A 20,783-nucleotide genomic window follows, 5' to 3' on the forward strand; every position below is an offset into this window, starting at 1 on the left:
CATACCAACCGTCATCCCCACACACGGTAAGCGCATACCAACCATCATCTACACACAGTAAGCACATACCAACCTTCATCCCCACACACAGTAAGCACATACTAACCATCATCCCCACACACAGTAAGCACATACCAACCATCATCCCCACACACAGTAAGCACATACCAACCATCATCTGCACACAGTAAGCGCATACTAACCATCATCCATGCACACAGCACATGCCAACTGTCATCTGCACACAGTAAGCACATATTAACCATCATCCCCACACACAGTAAGTGCATACTAGCTGTCATCTCTGCGCACAGTAAGCACATACTAACCATCATCTCTGCACACAGTAAGCACATACTAACCATCATTTCCCCCCTCCACCTCCCTAGTGACAGGACCCCTTAGAGCCCAGTCCTCAGCATTCCCCATGTCTCAAACACACTAAGAGCTCAATTAACTTTATGGGCGAGTTTACCTGCTAACCAGCTGTTAGCAATATGACCAGGCCAGAATTCTGCCCATTGGACCCAGTAGGGAAGGGACTGAGAGGAAGGACTTGGCAGACACCACAGGGGGCAGGAAAGGAATCAGCAGAGGTCAAGGTAACAGGGGTGGCAGAGGTCCTGCTGTCACCACACACGATAGCATTCTCAGTCTTTCAGGAGGCAGCTGGGGAGCCAGCAGAGGGGAGGGCTGAGGGCAGGGCACTCCCAGGTAGAGGGTCCCTGGGCAGATCGGCCTCCTGCCCATCAAACCTGCTCTAGGCCTCCTCAGGGCACCTTCAGCCCTGAGAGCTGCTCCCCTCAACACACCTCTCCCCACCTTGAAATCTATCCCACTGTCTACCAAGCTGTCCCCTAACAAGAGCATTGCAGAGAAATTGAAAAAAGGCAAAAGGAGTTGCCTACTCTGGGAGAAGGGGCAGAGCTGGGAAGATTCCACAGAGGTGGCAGCTTTTCAACTGTGTGGGCCTCACCTAGCCCCTCTGTGAAATGGGACTGCTCTACTATGATGACAACAACTCTTACTACTACTGCTACTAACAGGTAAAGCATTTAGGGCACATACCCTGTGCCAGACTTTGTGTGAGTACTCTGTGCTCAGAGAAACGGAGGGAGAGGTGAAGCCAAACCTGACCCTCCTAAACTCTTAGTTTGGGCGGACTGGCTGGTGGAGGGGGGACTGGGGTCTGAGCCTTGGGCCAGCTGCAGGCAGGGTGGTAGGTGGGGTCAGTGTTACCAGTGGTCAAAGTCTCCGAGTTGTATTACTCCAAGTGTTTTTCACATCACTGCAAGTAGCTGCTCCTGCTAAACCTGGGTAAGCAGGGGTGGGCAGGGGAGGGTATCTTCCAGAACCAAGCCAGAGGCAGCAAGGTCAGGGGTTAAGGATAGCTGCAGCAGCTCAGCTTGGTCCCCTCAGTGTTAAAGACACTGGTGCTATGTGCGGCCTGCTACTTGCAGCCTCCCTCTTCCTGTGTTCCACAGGACAACCTCACCCATGTGCCAGGCTTCAGCCTTTGGTCTAAACAGGTAGGGGTGGGTGGGAGGTCAGCATCACCATGGAAGAGGGACCGGGGCAGGAGAAAAGCGGCAATGTCCTCTGCTATGCATACTCCTACACTGAAACCGCACACTGTGGGATAGATGTTCTTATTCCCACTTGACAGATGAGGAAACTGAGGCTCTGAGGCCTATGTTCCTTGCCCAAGGACAGGGGAAATGACAGAGCTGGGATGCACACCTAGCACTGTCTGGTTCTAAAGGACAAGGAGATGCCAAAGGCTGAAAGGTGAATGACACAGGAGTTGGGGTGCATCTCAAACATAACCAACAGGCCTGGGGGGGTCTTTTGGGGGAAACCCTTCCTGGCTCTCCTCTCAGTGGCTGCAGGTCGTCCCAAGCCCAGGGCCGAGGTGGTCTGGCAGGCTGAGGAGATGAGGAGAAAAGAGGCAGGGGAGAATGAGAGAGGTCTCTTCTTTGGCTTCCAGCAGCTTTCTTCTCACCCAATTCCTGCCCCAAAGCATCGCACCTCCCTGGCTGGGTGGGAACCCAGGAGGCCCCAAGTTGATCAAGGGGCCCAAGAAGGCTTGTGATATAGTTTGGGTATTTGTCACCTCCAAATAGCATGCTGAAACGTGACCCCCCCGTGTTGGAGGTGGGGCCTGGTGGAAGATGTTTGGGTCATGGGGGCAGATCATTTATGAATGGTTTGGTACCGTTCTTGTCCCCTAAGGAGTAACAAGTTCTCATTCTATTCGTTCCCATGAGAACTGATTGTTAAAAAGAGCCTGGCACCTACCTCCACCCACGGCTCCCTCACTTCCTTCCTCTTGTCATGCGATTCCAGCTCCCCTTCGCTGTCTGCCATGAGTGGAAGCTCCCTGAGGCCCCCTCCCCTGATGCAGATGCCAGCACCATGCTTGTACAGCCTGCAGAACCATGACCCAAACATACTCCTTTTCTTTATAAATTACCCAGCCTCGGGTATTCCCTTAGAGTAACACATAAATGGACTAAGAGAGCTTGCACGGGGCCAGGAGTTTGGGGGTACGGTTAAAGAGAGATGAAGGCCCAGCCGAGAGCTAGGACCCAAAAACCACCTGGGGGCTGAGGCTAGTAGAGGGGGTCAGGGAGGCCCAAGAGAACAGGTATCACAAGTGGTGCCTGAAGCCCCACACTAGAGCTTCATGCCTTTGGGTGATCCAAGGTGTTTAGTTCTCCCAAGGCTTTTGCACCTGGGAGAGGCAACAACTAGGAATATTGGCAGTGGATGGTAGGGCTGTGGGGCTCTGCCCCATCCTCCACTAACACACTGTTTCTTGGCTCAAGTGTTTTGCCCTCTCTGGTTCCTAGTCATCCCATCTGCAATATGAAGTGTCCAGGCCTAAGGCTGGGGGACACCTGCATCAGGCGGGTGGAGAGGCCCCAGACAAGCTGCCTCTCCCCATGCCAAAGGGGAGTGCTGACCCTGTTACAGCACCTGCCATTCCCGAGGGATCATGTGCCTGGGGTAAGATATCACAGATGACCGCACCCTCCACCCCAGGGGCCTGGGGAGGAGGCTTTGCCTCCTTCAGTTGGTGTTCCCATTTGGAAAGCATCAACGGAACACAGGCCACAAGCTCAGCACAACATGCCATGGCCTTCTTGCACCCTCTCAATGAGACTGTGATGCAGGTATCAGTATTCTAATTCTCCGAGTGAAGAAACTGATGTTCAGACCAAAGTGGCCAGAAAGAGTTGCAGACCGGCCTCATGAGGGTGGTTTGGTTCAGCACCCCGGACAGCTGCCTTCCTGACTATCTGACTACCCCCAGTTCGCCTGGGCTACACACACACAATGGCTAAGCTTGCTCTTCCCAATCCCTGATCCTATCTAAACTCCACCCAGCTTTTCCCAGCAGCTCCAGCGGCATGGCTGTGTTCTGTGCCACACAGCACTGAGACTTCAACAATGCAGCTCTTGCTCCCTATTCTGTCTTAAATCTCATTCTCCCAGCAGCTCCTTGAGGGCAGGCGACAGTCTCTTTCCTTCTTTCTTTAACACAGTCCAGCCACACAGAGGGGACTGCGGAGAACCCACTGGCTTTGGACCAGGCAGATGTGAATGAGAACTGAGCTGGGAACTACTGGGCACATTGCTTTGCCTCACTGAGCTTCAGATCCCCCAGCTGTGAAGCTAACTGCTCTGTCCATCTCACAGGCTTGCAGATGAGCCAGGGCAAAGGGCTACTCCTTCCTCATGTCAGCAGGGGCCTCTTCCCAACTCTCCCTGAGTCTCTTCCTCCTGGAACTTCACTTAAATTCTGAACCACTTCCCCCATGAAATTTTCCAAATGACTCACAAATGGGGGGATTCTTGTTACTGAGAAATGTCAGGAAGGCCCAAGAGAACAGCTGGTACAGTGCCTGGAGTCCCACTCTTAGAACGTGATTGTTTCAAGTCCTTGTGGGTTCTCAGTTCCTACAAGGGTTTTGAGCCAGGAGGAGGGAACACCTAAGAATATTGGCAGTGGGAGGTAGGGTTCTGGGTCCCTCCATTACTAACACACTTTGTGTCTTGGAACAAGTGTCTTTCCCTCTCTGAACCTCATCTGCAACATGAGGTGTCCAGGCCTACAGCAGGAGGGGTGGCACTCTTCCCACCACTCCCTGGAAGCAAAGGAGGAAATGCTTATGGAGTGATGTCAGGGATGCTGGGAAGGACCCTCCAGAGCTCTAAAATCCAGGACCACAATGCTCAAAATGCCTCCACTGGGGCTGACACAGCCCTCTTTGTTAATCTCTAACAAAGAGAGAAGCCCGATCCTTGGGGTTGATGGGACCCTACAGACAGGCTCTGCCCAGTCCCCAGCTGCTGGGGACAGGACCTGCCTGCATGCCTCAGACCTTGCAGGAAGGTCTCCTTGACCATTCTCAGGCCTAGTTGGCCTTCCTAGGAAGTTTTGGCTTGAGGAAGGCTGAACTCACAGGCCCCAGTCTAGGCAGAAAGAGGAAGAAGATTCTATGGGGGACCCATAGGAAGAGAGTTCTGCCAAAGGTCCCTCTGCCCCAGGAAGAAATGCTGAGGAGCCTGAAAAGGAAAAAAGAGACAAGGAGTTTGAGTCTGGGCTCTGCCACTTAACAAGCTGTGACCTCAGAAAGACACTTTATCTTTTTGAGTTCCAGTTTCCTAATCTTAAGATAGGGGCAATAATATCCACCATCAGTGTTCCACAGGGCGCCTCATGCACGGCAAGTTCTGAAGGATCTGCAGAAGCTATGACCATCCAAGCTTCTGCTCATCAAGGCTCAGAGAAGTGGCATCAGCCTTGAGCAGTTGACTAACAGGCCCCATGGGAGAGACAAGCGGAAAGCTCAGAGGGAGTGTGGATGAGGCAGGGCCTCCAATCTGCCTCTGAGGCTACACATAGAGCACTGTGCTGAGCCCCAACGTGGCCACACATTGAGCCCCGATCCTGGTCACACACTGAACCCCAACCATGATCACAGACTGAACCCCAACCCTGGCCACACACTGAACCCCGACCCTGGTCAGACACTGAGTCCCAACTCTGGTCAAATATACTGAGCTCCGACCCTGGTCACATACTGAGCTCTGACCCTGGTCACACACTGAGCCCCAACTCTGGTCACACTCTAAGCCAGGGTCACACACTGAGCCCCAACTCCAGTCAGACACTGAGCCCCAACCCTGGTCAGACACTGAGTCTCAACTCTGGTCACACGCTGAGCCCTGACCCTGGTCACACACTGAGCCCCGACCCTGAGCACACACTGAGTTCTGACCCTGGTCACACACTGGGCCCTGACCCTGGTCAGACACTGAGCCCTGACCCTAGTCACACACCCTAACCCTTGACACACTAAGCAGTGGTCACACAGTGAGCCTTAACACCAGTCATAGACTGTGTTCTGACCCGGATACATACTCAGCTCTCACCATGGACACTGAGCCCTGGTCCCACCCTGAACCCTGTCTCTGGCCCCACAATGTAAATCCTGACCCTGGTTGCACACAGCCCTGACAGTCACCAGCCACCATGCCCAGTTTGCACCAGAGACCAGTGTCATGGTCTAGGCCCTAGGGAGGGTGGCCAGGCTCCCATTTCCTTGTGGAGAATTTGCTGGGTTAATCTTCTGTCATATGAGCCGGCTCATCCCTGACAGGGGTGCAGGGAGATGCCGCCACTCCATGCCACACACACACACACACACACACACACACACACACACGCCAGTCCACTTCCAGCACCCTGGGCTGCTTTCCAGGCTCCCAGACCAGTTTTATGCCCTGACCACAACTCCACAATCCAAGCCCTGGAGATGCTCCTTGGCTCCCACCTCAGAAGAGAGGAAGGTGAGACTCCTGGAATGCTGGAGGGAAAGGGCACTATGCTTCACTCATTTGCAGGGCTCACTGTCCAACAGGCGACACTGAGGTCACTGGGAGGTGCATGGTGGCCCCAGGGCTCCCGTCCTGGTCCAGGGCTCTTTCCACCCAGTCCTCTGGCTGCCTAGAGGCTTTCCTCCTCTCAGTGCCCCCACCGCCCAGCTAGCAGAGGAGGGCCCCTGTGGTAGGGGCAGGCAAGTGCCAAGCACCCTCCCAAGACCAAGAAGGTGAGGTGGCAGGGGCTGGCAAAGCCTCGGGGAGCCACCCTGTCCTGGGCTCTGCCACCCTCGGAAAGCCCTGACTTGGAGCTAATTTTTTACTTCTTCTCAGGCTGAACAATGGAATATTCTGGATCCTCTCAGGCACAATGGTGCCAAGGGGCTGAGCTGTCCCCACTCTTGCAGGGTGGCTGAGGCCTTCTGGGCTGCATGTCCTAAGGGAGAGTCACCCACTGACTCCAGACTTGGCCCCGGGTGAAGACCACCATGGTCACACTGGAGGTGAGGGGCCCACTGACGCCTGAAATCCCACCACTCATTCACCCTGTAGCGCAAAGCACTGCTCTTCTCAAATGCAAGCTGAGATGGGGCCAACAGCTCTGGGTCCCACCCTGGCTTGAAGTACTGCCAGCTGTGTGGCCCGGGGTGGGCTGCACTTTACCTTTCTAAGCTTTGGATCCCTTGTCTGTAAGATGGGGATAATAATATATAAATCCCATTGTTGTCACAGCTAAGATCCTGACATCCTTGCCATCTCCCCTTGATGTCCTACAAACGCCTCATCGTTCCTCGTCCCCAAACCACTCCTTCTCCAGGGTTCCTGCCTCAGCAAACGTCTCCACCATCAACCCAGCTGCCCAAACTAGAAACCTCGCCTCCCTGTGACATCCCCACCCAACCCGGCACCTTTGTCCTGGGCCAGGCCTACCACGGCCTGCCAGACCCCCTGGAGTGGCCCACCTTACTCTTCTGTGTCCTTGTGTCCCTCTGCTCTTCACCTGGCAGCCAGGGCAGCACTGTTGAAGCCTAAGTTAGATTAAGTCCCTTCCCTGCTTAAAACCCTCCAGCAACTTCCTCTTTCTCTTAGACCAAAACCCACCCACCCTCCTCACTGTTAGCCCCAGGCTCAGTTTGACCCAGCCCTGACCACCTACCCAACCCCACCTCCTCTGGTTCTCTTCCTGCTACCCCACAAGTTTCCTTCCAGCTCCTCAACACACCAAGGTTCTCCAGGACATGGAATGCTCTTCCTCTTCCTTGCACACAGCTCCTTCTTATCCATCTGATAATGGGATAAGATGCCTGCTCAGAGAAGCCCTCCCAGACTGCCCAGTCTCAGTGTGCCAGAAGCCCCCTAGCTGCATTCTCTATTGTTCTCTTGTTCTGCTCATTACAATTTGCAATTATACATCTACTTGTTTATTTACTTACTACTTGTCACCACCCCGATCCCAAGAAGAACTGTGAGCTTCACTCGGAAAGGGGCCACGGCTGCCTTGCTCACTATATGCCTAACCCCTAGCACAGAGCCTGGAACACAGCAGGTGCTCAAGAAGCAGGAATCCCTGCTGAGGAGCAGACCAGAGGCTCCACCCTCTCTGCTTCCCCAGCCAGACCCAGAAGCTATAGCCAGAGTTCCAGAGGAGGTGCTGGCAGGACAGACACATGGATAGGCATGGTTCTGCCTCCATGGGCAATGCCCATGGCTGTGGCAGTGCCAGGATGCCACACGGATTCCCTGCAGGGGACAGTACAGCTAGGGACTGAGCAGAGAAGGACCTGCAACTACTGAGACCATGCCAGCAGCTGGGTGTTCTTGAAGTAGATTGCCTCAGCAGGTGGCAGTCTGCAGGCAGAGATGCTGGAGAGGAACAGGATGTGCCATGTCTTCTGATGCTCCAGGAGAGAGAGACAGAGAGAGAAAGAGAGTGAGAGAGAGAGAGAGAGAGAAGAGGGAGAAATGGTGGAGGGGAGGAGGAGGAGAAGGAGAAGTCCAAATGGAAGTGTGCTCCACCCCACATTATGCAGACAGGAGAAAGAAAAGGGCCTCCATGGTCAAGCTCCCCTGGAAAGTAGAAGCAATATAGGTTCACTTCCTGCTACATGCCCAAGGATGGGCACCTGACGCCTGTGGCCACAGACTCTGCTCACCATGACTCTTGAAGCACAAATGATCCCGACCATTCTGCAGATGAGAAAACAGCTCAAAATGGCCACATGGCTTGCCCAAGGGGGCACCACCAGCAAGAGATGGAGCTTAAAATCAGGTCAGCACTGGGGCACCAGGGATTTTAGCCAGACATCAAGAAAATCCCCTAAACAATTCAGGGAGAAACCCTGATCCCAGGAAGGGCTAGGGTCTCCCAGAAGCTGGTGGGCAAAAGGACTGGACAAGTGGCTGAGGGCAGGAGGCTGAACCTATTAACTTCCAGAGTCCCACCCAGCTGTGACATTCTGCAACCACTGGGCAAGCTCCAGCAGCCTCCAGGAGGGCGAGCTCAGGAAGAGGCTGGGCAGTCCCTGAGAACCCCTGGGGGAGGCTCTGACCATCAGGATTTGCCAGGACACCAGGCAGGAGCACAGGCACCAATCCAAGGTGGTTCTATTCTCTGTGGGAGGTCCTGATCTTCTAGGGCCACCAACGGAGATGTGGGTGACCACAAGTCCCAGAAGAAAAGGGGCTAGAAAGGACGAGATGAGCGAGAGAAGAAGCTCTCTCCTATGGCCAAACCAGCCAGCAGGGAACCCTGTCCCATAATTTTGACAGGTATCAGGCACCAGCTTGCCCAGAATTTCTGTCTTGCACAAGGTAATTACAGTTCTTCCTGTGTAATGAGATGGTTTTTAAAGGCCATTCAAAAGAAATTTCCTATAATGAGGTGAAGGGGTTTATAGTGTTAGACATCAAGGAAGCCGGTAATTGGTGGGACCCAGGCTGAGTCCTGGAGTGAAGCGACGAGTTTCCACATCTAAAAGGCGAGAAGAGCAGGAGGGTGGATGGCGAGCCCTGGGAAGGAGGACAGAAACTTTACCAGCAGCCCGGTGTGCCCTGAAGAGCAGAGTGGGGCATCGGGAGGCTGGAACCCTGTTGGGGCAGAGGAAACTGATGGAGCTGGGGCTGGTCAGGAGCAGGGGAAAACCTACAAGGGTGAAGCCACAGGGTGGAAGTCTGGGCTCAGAAGGAAAAGGAAGGTACCAGGTTGAATAGTGTCCCCCCAAATTCATGTCCATCTAGAACCTCAGAATGTGACCTTATTTGGAAATAGGGTCCTTGCAGAGGTAATCAGTTACAAGGAGGTCATACTGGAATAGGGTGGGTCCTGATCCAACGACTGATGTTCTTATGCAAGAGGTCAACTTGCCCAGGTGCAGTGGCTCACGCTTGTAATTCCAGCACTTTGGGACTTTGGGAGGCCAAGTCAGGCAGATCACCTGAGGTCAAGAGTTCGAGACCAGCCTAGCCAACAGGGTGAAATCCAGTCTCTAATACAAAAATTAGGCAGACGTGGTGGTGGGTGCCTGGATCTCCAGCTACTCAGGAGATTAGTGGGTTCAAGGCAGAAGAATTGCTTGAACCCAGGAGGCGGAGGTTGCAATGAGCAGAGATCCTACCACTGTGCTCTGTAGACACACTTAGGGGAGGAGGCCATGTGAAGATGGAGGCAGAGGCTGGAGTGATGCATCTTCAAGCCAAGGAATGCCAGCAACACCAGGAGCCGGGAGAGGCCAGGAACATCCTCCCCTAGAGCCCTCAGAGAGAGCACGGCCCTGCGGGCATATTGATCGCAGACTTCCAGCCTCCAGAGCTGTGAGAGAGTAATTTCTATTGTTTTAAACCACCAGGTTTATAGTAGTTTGTTACAGCAGCTCTAAGAAACTAGTACAATAATTGTTCTAACAACTGCAACTATCTGGCCATGGAAAATGGCCTCAAAATGGGGTGAGCCTCCCACCTGCAGAGGTGTGTGAGCAAAGCTGGAGCATGCTCAGTGCCCCCAGAACTCTGGACAGCTCCCAAAGCAGGTTCACAGTTCGTCTTCCATTTGACCTCACTGTATGCAGGGAGCCATACAGACAGGGTCATCATTCCCCTCCCACCGGTTTGGAAACTGAGGCCAAGAACCTGCTCAAGAGTACAAAGTGGCCAGAGTCAGGGACAGCGGCAGGCCTGGAATCCCGGCATCCTGACCGCCAGTTTCGGGCTGGTTCAGGCTCACTGATCTGGGTCTTCCTTTTGTGCCTTCTCTGTCTCTAGATTCAACTGTGGTTCAACATCCTGGAAGGCAGAGAAAAACCCAGCCTCCCTGCACCTGGCTGTTCCAGACTGAAAGTGGCATCACTGCTGACAGGCCTTTCCCAACTCTCTCCTGAAGACTTCCAGTGGCGCTGCAGGCCCACTGCTCTGACGTGCCTGTCCTGATGGAGCCACAAGCTTCTCAGACATGACTTGGCTTATGGAGAAGCTACACTGGCTGGCAAGCCCTTGATGGGCACCTACTGTGCACAAAGCCCTGGCACAGTGGAGGGTGGGGGTAAACACAGGGAAGGTGGGAGCCAACGTATCAGGGACTGAGTCCATCCATATCAAACCACCCAGTGAGACCCCACACTGTGTCCCCAGACCTAGTTTGGCTTCTCACTGGGCATCGAAGACCCTCCTCAGGAGGATGGAGAGAGATGGTAAAAGGGTGGGTCTCAGAAGGGCACTGGGGAGTTGGAGCAGTGAAGAGGAGCCCCCCATGGAGGAGGAAGGGAGAAAAGAGGGTGGCCGAGGGAAGCTGCAGCTCCTCTGGTTTCTCCTGCTCCTTCCAGGCCTCTGGACTCCCAGGGGGGCAGGGGCCACCCTGGGCTGTCCCTCACCCCCACCCACACCTGGCACTCAGCTCCTCCCTCCCCTTGTCTGCCTGCATTGCTGGAGAACTTCAGGAAGGCCCTTCAGCTCCGACATCAAATGAAGCAGGAGCATGGCCAAGCTTGCCAGCCCAGGCGGCCCAGCTCTAAATGCTGGTTAACTGGCACTGAGTGGCAGAGGGACATGAGGAATGGGCTTTGAAGTCATCTGGTGGGACTTGTCCAGCAGGAACAATGGGCCACCCAGCTGATAGAGAGTCTTGGCTCCTAATTAGGAACCACTTTGAACATGGAGGCATCAGATTAATGAGGTTTATAGCGCTCAGTTTCACGGTGTGGCAGGCTGCCTCTGTTCTCTGATCGCAGTTTGATGCCAAAACCTTGTTCTCTAAATCAAAGGTTCTCCAGAAACTCCGTTTTCTGACGCGCCTTGGATTTCTGCTGGGCATCTCTGCCAGGGAGCTAAAAGCCTTCACCTCTACTCCTTTACTCTGCCACGGTGCTGGCTTTTGTTTCGCTGAAGACTTCACAGGGCTGGAACACCTCACACAGCCCACCTGGGAGGGAGGACAGGGTGGCTGGGGTAGCCCTATTTAGCAGAGTGTGCTTGCTCAAGGTCGTACAGCAAGCTGGCCAACCGTGCCGGGCCGCCAGGCTCCCAGATTGCAGGGCCTCTCTGCTCTTGGCAGCTTTGATGGTGCCAGGCCATGGAGGATCCATTGGCCAATTTCTCGCTGTTGGCATCTGTTCACAGGCCTCAGGGGCCTCTGGTTCACCATTCTTGGGAGAAGACTGAGACGTCTGCAGGAGGCAGCCCACACAGCCTTGCTTTCTGCCTCTTCTGCTCCAGCCAGGCGCCTTCTTCCCCAGCCCCCACTCTGAGCCTTTGCTCACCCAGAGCCCTCTCCTCTTCCCCTCCAGAATCTCCCTTCTCTGATCCATTTCATTAAACTCACATGGCCTTTCAAGACCCAGCTCAACCCTTGCTCCTTCTTTGCCACCACAGTCCCTGGATCTTTCTCTTCTTCTCCAAGAACTTCAGTCCCAAATCCCTGTTCCCTTGAACAACTGCTTCTTGCCCTATGTTCCACTGTTTAACATTACTATATTTGCTTATTATTTTGTCCTGTCTCCCCTGTGAGACTGTGGCTTAAAGAGAAGCATGGTGCCTGTGCCACCTCTGTGTCCCCGACAGTGAAGCCTGGCTGATAAGGAAGATTCCATCCTTCTTTGGCACTCTGGGGGCCACAGGGAGAGTAGACACCTTCCTGCCCTGTTTCCCCAACTTCCAAGTGGGCCTGAGGTCTGCATCCTGCTTCCTTCATGAGGCTGCTGAATGAGTGTGGGAAAAGATGGCAGCCCTGGGGCAAAGACAGGGAGGCTGGGGAACACTGAGGCTTGGCCAAGTCAATTCCTCTCTCTAAGCCTCAGGTTCCCTACCTGTAGACAGGGCTAACCCGAGGATTCACAGGATGCATGCATTAAAACTCAATCCTCACGTCCACCTTGGGACTATGTACTGTCATTCTGCTCTATTTTACAAATGAAGAAAGGCCCAGAAAAGTTGGAGGAGGCAGTACTGAAACCCAGGAAACATGTGGCTCTGGAATCCAGCCTCCACCACACCACTGACTTTCAAGCAGACCCTCTGCACGCTTCAGCAGAGCTTGTTCCTTCTGAAACATGCTTACCCTCTCCGGGCCTCTGTTCTCCCCTCTGAGGGGTGGGCACACAGTGACATTCTGCAGATGATTTTTGCTCGGCCAGGGTAGGCTGATGTGCTCCCTGCTCCTTGGGGCTCTTCCAGATCTCAGGTCCAAATTCCTCCCATCTACAGTGGTTCTGTCCCTGTGGGGCCTAAGTGGTGGCTATGCCTCCCCTACCTCTGCCTTAGAACTTCCTGGCCACTTCACTTCACCTACAGAGGGCTTCTGTCTGTCCTTCCCTGCACTTCAACCCTTGCATCCTTCTGGGTGACTTCCCCATGCTGGAGGTGCCCCAACCGCCTGCCTCCAGTCACCTTCAGCTGCCATTCCCTCCAGCCTCTATCCCAGGCCCTGTCACCACCATGGCTCCTGGTCAAACCTCCCATTTGGCCCTCCAGCTCCTCTCTTTATAATCCTCTCACTGCACCGAGACCTTCACACCTCACCTTCCATCACTGCCCTTCCACCCTCACTGCCCTTGGTGAGCTTGAGTTCCATGGTCTATCAGCATAACTGATGCTCAAATACCTTGCCCCCTCCCCCTGGGCAGTACTTTCATAAAACCCCAACCTGGTTGAGCCCAACCAACATTTTGGCACTTATAGCTGGGAGGCCCAATACAGCTAGAGAAATGACCCCACCGTGAAGGCTGTGCCCTCTGTGAGCTTGAATCCTAAATCTCCAGCAATTCCAGCACTGCCTGGCAGTCCCAGCTCTAGCCACCAGCCAGCTCACCTCCCCACTCTCCAACCTGGCAGTGGCCCCACCTCCACCCTCCTCCTGCCTCCCCTCCTCCATGTGACTCGTTACTCTCCACTGAGACCTCACTTGGTTTTCACTGGGGAAGCAGAAGCCAGCAAATGTGAACCCCAGTCCTCTGCCCCTGCACATTCTAGAAGCCCACCAGCTTTGGCCTGCACCCCTCTTCCTGCCTGATGAGGGGTCTCACTGCTGTTAAAGGTTAATGGCTCCACTTGGACTCTGAACCCACCCCTCTCATCCCCAGGAATTCAGCTCCGTCCCATCATTATGTTATCTTTCAACATCACCTGTCTCTCCCTCTTTACTGGGTCTTTTCTTCTTCCCAGCAGCAAACAACTGTGTTCTGGTATCTGCCATCCTTTAAAAATCCCCTTCCTTCATTATGCTAAAGTTTGTTTTTGTTTTTGTTTTTTTTTTTTTTTTTTGAGGCAGGGTCTTACTCTGTCACCCAGGCTGGAGTGCAGTGGTATGATCTCAGCTCACTGCAACCTCTACCGCCCACGCTCAAGCAATTCTGCCACCTCAGCCTCCCAAGTAGCTGGGATTACAGGCGCCCACCACCATGCCCAGCTAATTGTGTCTGTGTGTGTGTGTGTGTGTGTGTGTTTTGTAGAGATGGGGTTTCACTATGTTGCCCAGGATGGTCTTGAACTCCTGAGCTTAAGTACTCTGCCTGCCTCAGCCTCCCAAAGTGCTGGGATTACAAGCACGAGCCACTGTGCCTGGCCTATGCTGAGTTTTTAAAAAATCAATCTCAAAAGGTGATATACTGTATGATTCCATCTATGTAACACTCATGAAATAACAAAATTACAGAGGAGGACAAATTAGTAGCAGCCAAGCAGTAGGCGTGGGAGCAGGGTTGGGCGGGGAGGGGTGTGCTGGCACAGAGAGTCTTGTAGTGTGGCGCAGATCTACGTCTCCATTGTGGTGCCGGATACACACACAGGACTATATATAAACACACATACACACGAATGCATGTATAACTGGTGAAATTAGAATCAGGTTTGTGGACTGTGCCAACGTCAGTGACCTGTCTCTGATATTGTCCTGGAGTTACGCGAGGCTGGGTAAAGGTGCACCCAGCATCATGCCCGCAGCTGACTGACTTTCCCCTTCCTTTGGGAACCCTCTCCTGGCTTCTGGGATTCCACATCCTTCTGGCTTTCCTCGCACCCCCTAGATGTGCCTTCTCAGCCTCCTGTGAAGGTTCCTTCTCCTCCCTCAACTCTGCATGGTGGTAACTCCAGGGTCCAGGACTTGGTCCTCTCTCCACCATCCACGTCACTTCCTGGGTGGTCCTTGCTTTGCCCAGGTCTCTAAACTCCATCTATAGTTGCTGGTCTCCATCCCCTACACAGACCTCTTCCCTGAGCTCCAGGCTTGTGACCACGACCGTCAATAGGACATCTCTGCACAAGGAGGTGGTCAAAAACGAACTCCTGATCCTCCACTGCACCTCCACATCTCAGAGGATGACTGCAGCGGCTCAAGCCAGGAATCGAGGGTCCTTCTTGCCTTCTCCATGACCCTCTCCCTGTCCCCAGTTCTGCTGCCATGATGGGGTCTGCCACCCCCATCACCATGGCTATCATTTTGACCTAGGCCTCCATCACGTCTGCCTCACTCTCTTTCCCTACTTGGCCCTTCCTGCAGCAGCTGGAGAGATCTTTTTAAAACCTAAATCAGATTGTCATCACCCCTGCTTAACCCAAGCTCACTCACCGCCCCCTGCCCCTTGGAAAATATCCCACGGCCCCAGAGTGCCATGCAAATGCCCTCATTTGGTCCTCTCTCCCCCTGCCACTGCCCTTGGCCACACAGCCTCCTCATCCCCCTTACAGTCCTCCCACAGATGCTCCCTCACCTGAGGGCCCTGTTGCCCCGTCTTACCAGCTGTCCCTATTCATCCCATCACTGCACTATTAACATTCCCTGTTTGCCCCACTGGCACGAGGAGCATGCACAGCCAGCACCTGGTGTGTGGCAGGCACTCAGTAATGCCTGTGGAGTGAATGGGCAAGCTCTCCCTGCTCTCCTCCCTCCCAGAAGCATCCTCTCTCTCTTCCTCCCGCGATGAGGTTGGCTTGCTTGGGCATGGGGGAGGGTGCGCACGTCTCTATGCGCCCACACATTCCTCTTTCCCCCAAACAATAACTGATACCCAGATGACTCGATGACACGATCATTTCCCCACGTCTTGGCTGGGAGCTGCTTCCAGTGGTAAAAGTTTGCTGTTTTATGGTCCCAAGAAGACATCAGCCATAACGTGCTAAAATTATCACCTAGTCGAGTCATCTGTTTAAATACTCTGGAAACCAAATACTCCAGGACTGAGTGCTATTCCCAGCGGTCCTGGATGCCAATGGTGGGCCTGGTTGTCTGCAACACTGAGCTCCTGGGTCTGAGCCCACCCCAGCTTGGCCAGCCTACTCTGCAGGGTGACTGTGGTCACACGTGGGATGTGGCAATGCCACACTTCATGGCTGGCATGCTGCATGTACCCCATATGGGGTACTCTCCACCCCTTTCACACATCCATGGGGTGCTAGGAGGAAATGGGGCAGCCCTATCAGCGTGGGCCCAGCAGGCAGCCTCAGGGCTGGGCAGGGCGCGGCGTGGGGGCCTAGGAGGGGTCTGAGGAGTCAGTCAGTTATGACAACCAGATTTGGGCCCAGCCTGAATATCACTGTTGGAATGAGTGGAATTATATGAAATGTCATTAACTGTCCTGAGAGGTAGTAAGCTCCCCATCACCAGCGGTGTCCAAGCAGAGCAGGGCATTTTAGGAACAGAGTCTCCAGCCCTGTGATGCTGGGACTTGGGCCACAAGTACAGTGGAGTTCCAGAGCCAAAAAGACACAAATTCAAATCCCACCTGTACCACTGACAGCTTGGGTAACCCCAGGCAAGTCGCGTAACTACTCAGATGCAGTTTCCACAAAGAAATCTCCACAAAGAAATAATGGGAACAAGATGTCTGCATGCAGTAGGTGCCTACTAAACACTGGCCCAGCACCCCACACCCCCCCACCCCCGTGCTGGGGCCTACTTCCTCCTTCCTACTTCCTCCTCATCAACTTAAATACCTCCAGCAGTGCCTTAGTAGTCTCCAAATATCCTTTCTGCTGTTCCCAACAGGTGCCCAGGGCTACCCTCCTCTCCATTCATCTCAGGACAAGTGCTAGGACCACTTCCTCCAGGAAGCTGTCCCTGGCTGCTCTGAAGGGGGCTGGGCTACTCTCCACTGGCGCTCTGTGCACATCAGGTGTTTGAGGCTGGTATGGCTCTGGTGTCTCATGGTCAGTTGGGGGAGGGAAACATACTGTGTGTGAGTGGATGTGTCCTGCAATAATGACAACGACAAATACTTAAAATGCATTTACTATGTGCCAGCCACTTCACAGGTGACCAGCTCATTCAACCTGCACAAGTTATGAGGGAGGCACTCTTCTTATCTCTATTTTATAGAAGGAGGAACTGAGCACAGGGAGGTTCAGTGACTTCTCCAAAGTCTCACAGCAATAAATGGCAAAGCCAGATTTGCAGCCAGCCAGTGTGGCCCCAGAGTCTCCACTCCTCTCAGCTTCTTAATACTACAGACACGGCTCCCCACGTTGGGCTCTTTTCTTTCTTCTTTTTCTTTCTTTTTTTTTTTTTTTTTTTTTTTGAGACAGGGTCTCACTCTGTCACCCAGGCTGGAGTGCAGTGGTGTGATCACAGCTCACTGCAACCTCCACCTCCTGGGCTCAATCAATCCTCCCATCCCAGCCTCCCAAGTAGCTGGGACTACAGGTGTGCACTACCACACCCAGCTGGGCCCTCTCATTAGTTCTGCAGAGAGTCAAGAATTATCCTAGGTGTATGGCTATGTACACTGTGATTCTGGAGTCCAAGACACATGCAGGAATACACACACACACACACACACACGCGCACACACATACACACACACGTCTACACAGCATTAATAACACAGACTCAGGCATACACAACATGAGTGAAGAGCCATCTACTACCAGTTCATCACCTGAGTGTCTTGGTCTCCCAACTCTCCTCCTCCCAAGCCAAGGTGGGCAGGGAGCGAATGGTGGAGACTCAGGTACTGTCCACCTCCACTGCCAAGTCTGCCCTAGATGTCAACATTTCAAACCTCGGTCCACCCATGTGATAAGATCCCTTTGTAATGGTGGCGACCTTGAGGCTCAGAGAGGGTTGGACGCTCCCCTCAGCTCACACAGCAAGTCAGGGCCCAGGGAGTTCCCAACAAATGCTTCCCCACGCCTTTCCAGGGTCACCTCCAGAATCTCAGATTCCAGCCATTTCCCTTATTCTCACCTGCTTTTAGTAGGACATAAATGAAAAGAGAAGAGAAAACAGTAAGATTCTTAGAAGGGAAACAGGAGAGAGGAGAGAGACCCAGGAGGACAGGAGATGAGGAGGAGGGGAAGCCTGAGCCTTAGCTCTCAGCACCCTGCTCCCCAGCGCCCCTCACCCACAGCTGCCACCCAGAGGAGTGCAGCGAGGCGGGGGTTAACTCTCTGCTGTGGAGCAGAAAATGAGGTTCCAGTTATTAGTTGATTTATTGCTCTGTCCTCAATCTGCGCTCAGGTCCTGGAAGGAAATGTTCCACTCGAAAGCATTAAGCGTCTTCAAAGAGCAGAGGCATTAAAAATTGAAATCATAAAATAGACACGTAAATACAGTGGAGGTGGGGGGGCAGCCCCCAGGCGGGCTGAGGTGGGGGTGGCAGGCCTAGGTGCCAGCCAGCCTGTGGGGCCGCCACATGCATGTAGGAGCCAGCATGTCTACCAAGGCGAGGGGGTATTCCTTCCCAGAACTGGTGCCCCAGCCCTGTTCACACTGCCCAAAAGCCCTCCACTGGCACACTACGTGTGAGGGGATCAGAACTGTTCCGCTTGTGAAAGCACGTTTCCCTCTTGGCAGAGGGTCAGAAGCTTAGCCCCGATAGTGGGGGAGGAATGGGAAGGAGAGACAGACACGTAGGGAGGGCTCAGCCCACTTCTACCCTAGCCAGCACTAAGAAGGAAGACAGCCTCGGGAGCCTGGGGCAGGGCGGCCCCCACCAAGCCCAGGCCCAGGCTGTTCTGCACAGGAGGGAGCCTCAGCAGACAGGATGCAGCGGAGGCCCTCAGCACGGCTCAGACCCCACTGCATACCTAGGGTCTGGCTCCACTATGGTGGGGAAGGGCCCGCCCCAGCCAAGCTGGACCTTGGAGGGGTCCAAGGAGGGTCCGAGTGGACAAGGAGGGCTCCTGCTCCACCAACAGCTCATCTGGGCAGTGGAGTCATGAGGCAGGTGATACAGCCCTGGCTCCCTCTGCACACGCAGAACTTTCCCAGGGCTGGAGGCCCAGGGAGCTGGGAGCAGGGCCGAGGCCTGCCTGGAAGCTGGTGCCCAAGAAGATGCTCATGAGCAGCTACAGAGATGGCACCATCCCCCACGGGAGCAGGGCTCCCAGCCCGGGCCTGAGCTTACATCCCTGACTCGTTATCACCCACCTAGGGAGCCACCTTCTTCCAGGGCCCACAGAAGGGCCTCGCCACGGCCCTCAGCTTCACACACAGACCTATGCAGGAAGACACGTATGTGTGAACACGCAGGGACAGAGCTGGAGAAATGCAGCACCCCAGACACACGGGTTTAACAGCCACACGTACAAATGCACATGCTCATGCATACCACGCCCATCCCACGTATACAGAGGAGCATGCCCACACATGGCTGTGCATGTGACATGCACACAGCACCCACATGTATACACACATGTGTCAACATGCACACCTGGATGAGCTCACACACACACACGTCCGTGTGTGTGTGTACAGGACTATCCACGTATGTATTGCGTGCCTACACATGTACAGGCTCACACATCCACACATATTTGCATGGCACATGTCCACACACACGTCCATGAGCAAGCCTCTGGACCCCTATATTGGACCCCAGAGATGCATGCCAGGAGCCAGCCTGCAGTCTTCTCGTGGGAAAGGGGAAGGAGTCTAGGGACTGATTAGCATCACTTCCTCTGGCAGTACAGACCCCTTAGCCGCAACTGTGTGGCCTTGGTCACCCTCATAAACCCCTGGGGTCAGGATGCCTGGTTTCTGTGCCTGCCCCAGCCCCTGGTTCCCAACTGTGTGACCCTGGCTGGAACCCCTGACCCTCTTGGTCCATGTACTCTGTGGGCTACCAGGGCCTCCCTGACTGCCACAGCCTCTTCCTCAACCAGGTGGTAGGGCTGAGAAGAAGCCCCTAACCTTATTTCCTCATTTCTAGCAGCAAGAGAGGCTGGGGTTGGGCTGGGGTGGAGGGAACTGGGGAAACTGACAAGGCCCCAGTCTGTGTCTGGCAAAGGTTTCTGCCAAAGTCCTCCGCAAATGAGGAGTTTGTCCAGGCAGGGCGGAGGGTCCAGAGAGAACTGGGGCCTCTGGGAGGGGTGGGCAGTCAGCTCTCCCTCTCAGGGGCACCTCCTGGGATGTCCTCCTCACTGCCTCCTTGAGAGTAAGGCCAGCTTTGCCTAAGCCCCTCTGGGCAGTGACAGTACTGAGCCGCTCTCCAGGCCTAGGGTGGCTGGGTGGTGGAGTGAGGAACCCCACAAAGTCTCCTGCCAGCACCAGCACCAAGACATTTCTACTCGGGGCTTCTGGGACCCCATCTCTTTCCGTCCCTTTAGGAGAAGGGATGGTGGTCAACTGAGTGCCCCTTGTCCATGTAAGATCAACCCCCACCTCCACCCTCAAAGGCAGACCAGAGTCACACAGTGCCAGGAAACACAAACGCCTCCCAGGTCAGGGTGGCACGGAGATGAGGACGAGGAGGCCATGGGAGACACACAGGGGCAGCCACCACGCAGCACTCGGCTCCCACCGGCATATGCTTGCTGGGCCTCTGACTTTTCAAGAGACTCCAGAAGCCAGATTTTGATGAGAAACCTCCCAATCTTCCAACAATCTGTGGGCTGAAGTTTCTGCCACACTCTGTGGCTAGAACACACACACACACGCTCTCATACATACGTGTACCCACATTCGTGCACATATATACAATCTCATTTACACACTCACACAGGCAAACACATACACACTCACAGTCACAAACACACATGCACACTCACATGCTTTCATACACATATATGTACGCACACACACGCAGACTGGCACTTATACACACGTGCACACATACACATTCTCACACATACACACACACACACACAACTATGAGACAGATTCTGCCTCTGAGCCATCACTTGTGACCTCTAACTTAGGCAAAGAGAGAAACTGAGGCTGGGGACAGTGAAGCTTTGCTCAAAGCTCTTGTTCCCTTCTACTCAGCCTCCCTGGCAGTGAAGCCCCTTCTTCAGCACCCCTCCCGCCGACCTGCCTCCACCTCTCGTAGCACACACACCACCACCTCCTCGGCTTCATTAAGGACCCCTGCTCCTACCACCAGCCCCACCCCACCCCTCCACTCCAGTATCGATCCTGGCCCTGGCACCTCAGTCCCCCACATGAAATTTTTCTTAATTGGGAGCTCATTATTTAT

The 20,783-nt window shown here is 54.1% G+C and overlaps 1 protein-coding gene across 3 annotated transcripts in view; it reads right to left on the minus strand.

Moving 5' to 3' along the window:
* The window catches only part of LINGO1 (leucine rich repeat and Ig domain containing 1), a 178,375-nt gene that overhangs the window by 90,870 nt on the left and 66,722 nt on the right, over window positions 1-20,783 (minus strand). The window contains exon 1 of one of the 3 annotated variants that reach the window (XM_023195981.3): window positions 8,043-8,156. The exons of the other annotated variants lie outside the window; for them this stretch is intronic. The gene's annotated coding sequence lies outside the window, so the exon portion shown is untranslated. Of the gene's footprint in view, window positions 1-8,042; window positions 8,157-20,783 lie in introns of those variants that run through there. 3 annotated transcript variants of the gene reach the window in all.

Source organism: Piliocolobus tephrosceles, chromosome 6 (genome assembly GCF_002776525.5).
Source record: "Piliocolobus tephrosceles isolate RC106 chromosome 6, ASM277652v3, whole genome shotgun sequence".
NCBI classification, from domain to species: domain Eukaryota; kingdom Metazoa; phylum Chordata; class Mammalia; order Primates; family Cercopithecidae; genus Piliocolobus; species Piliocolobus tephrosceles.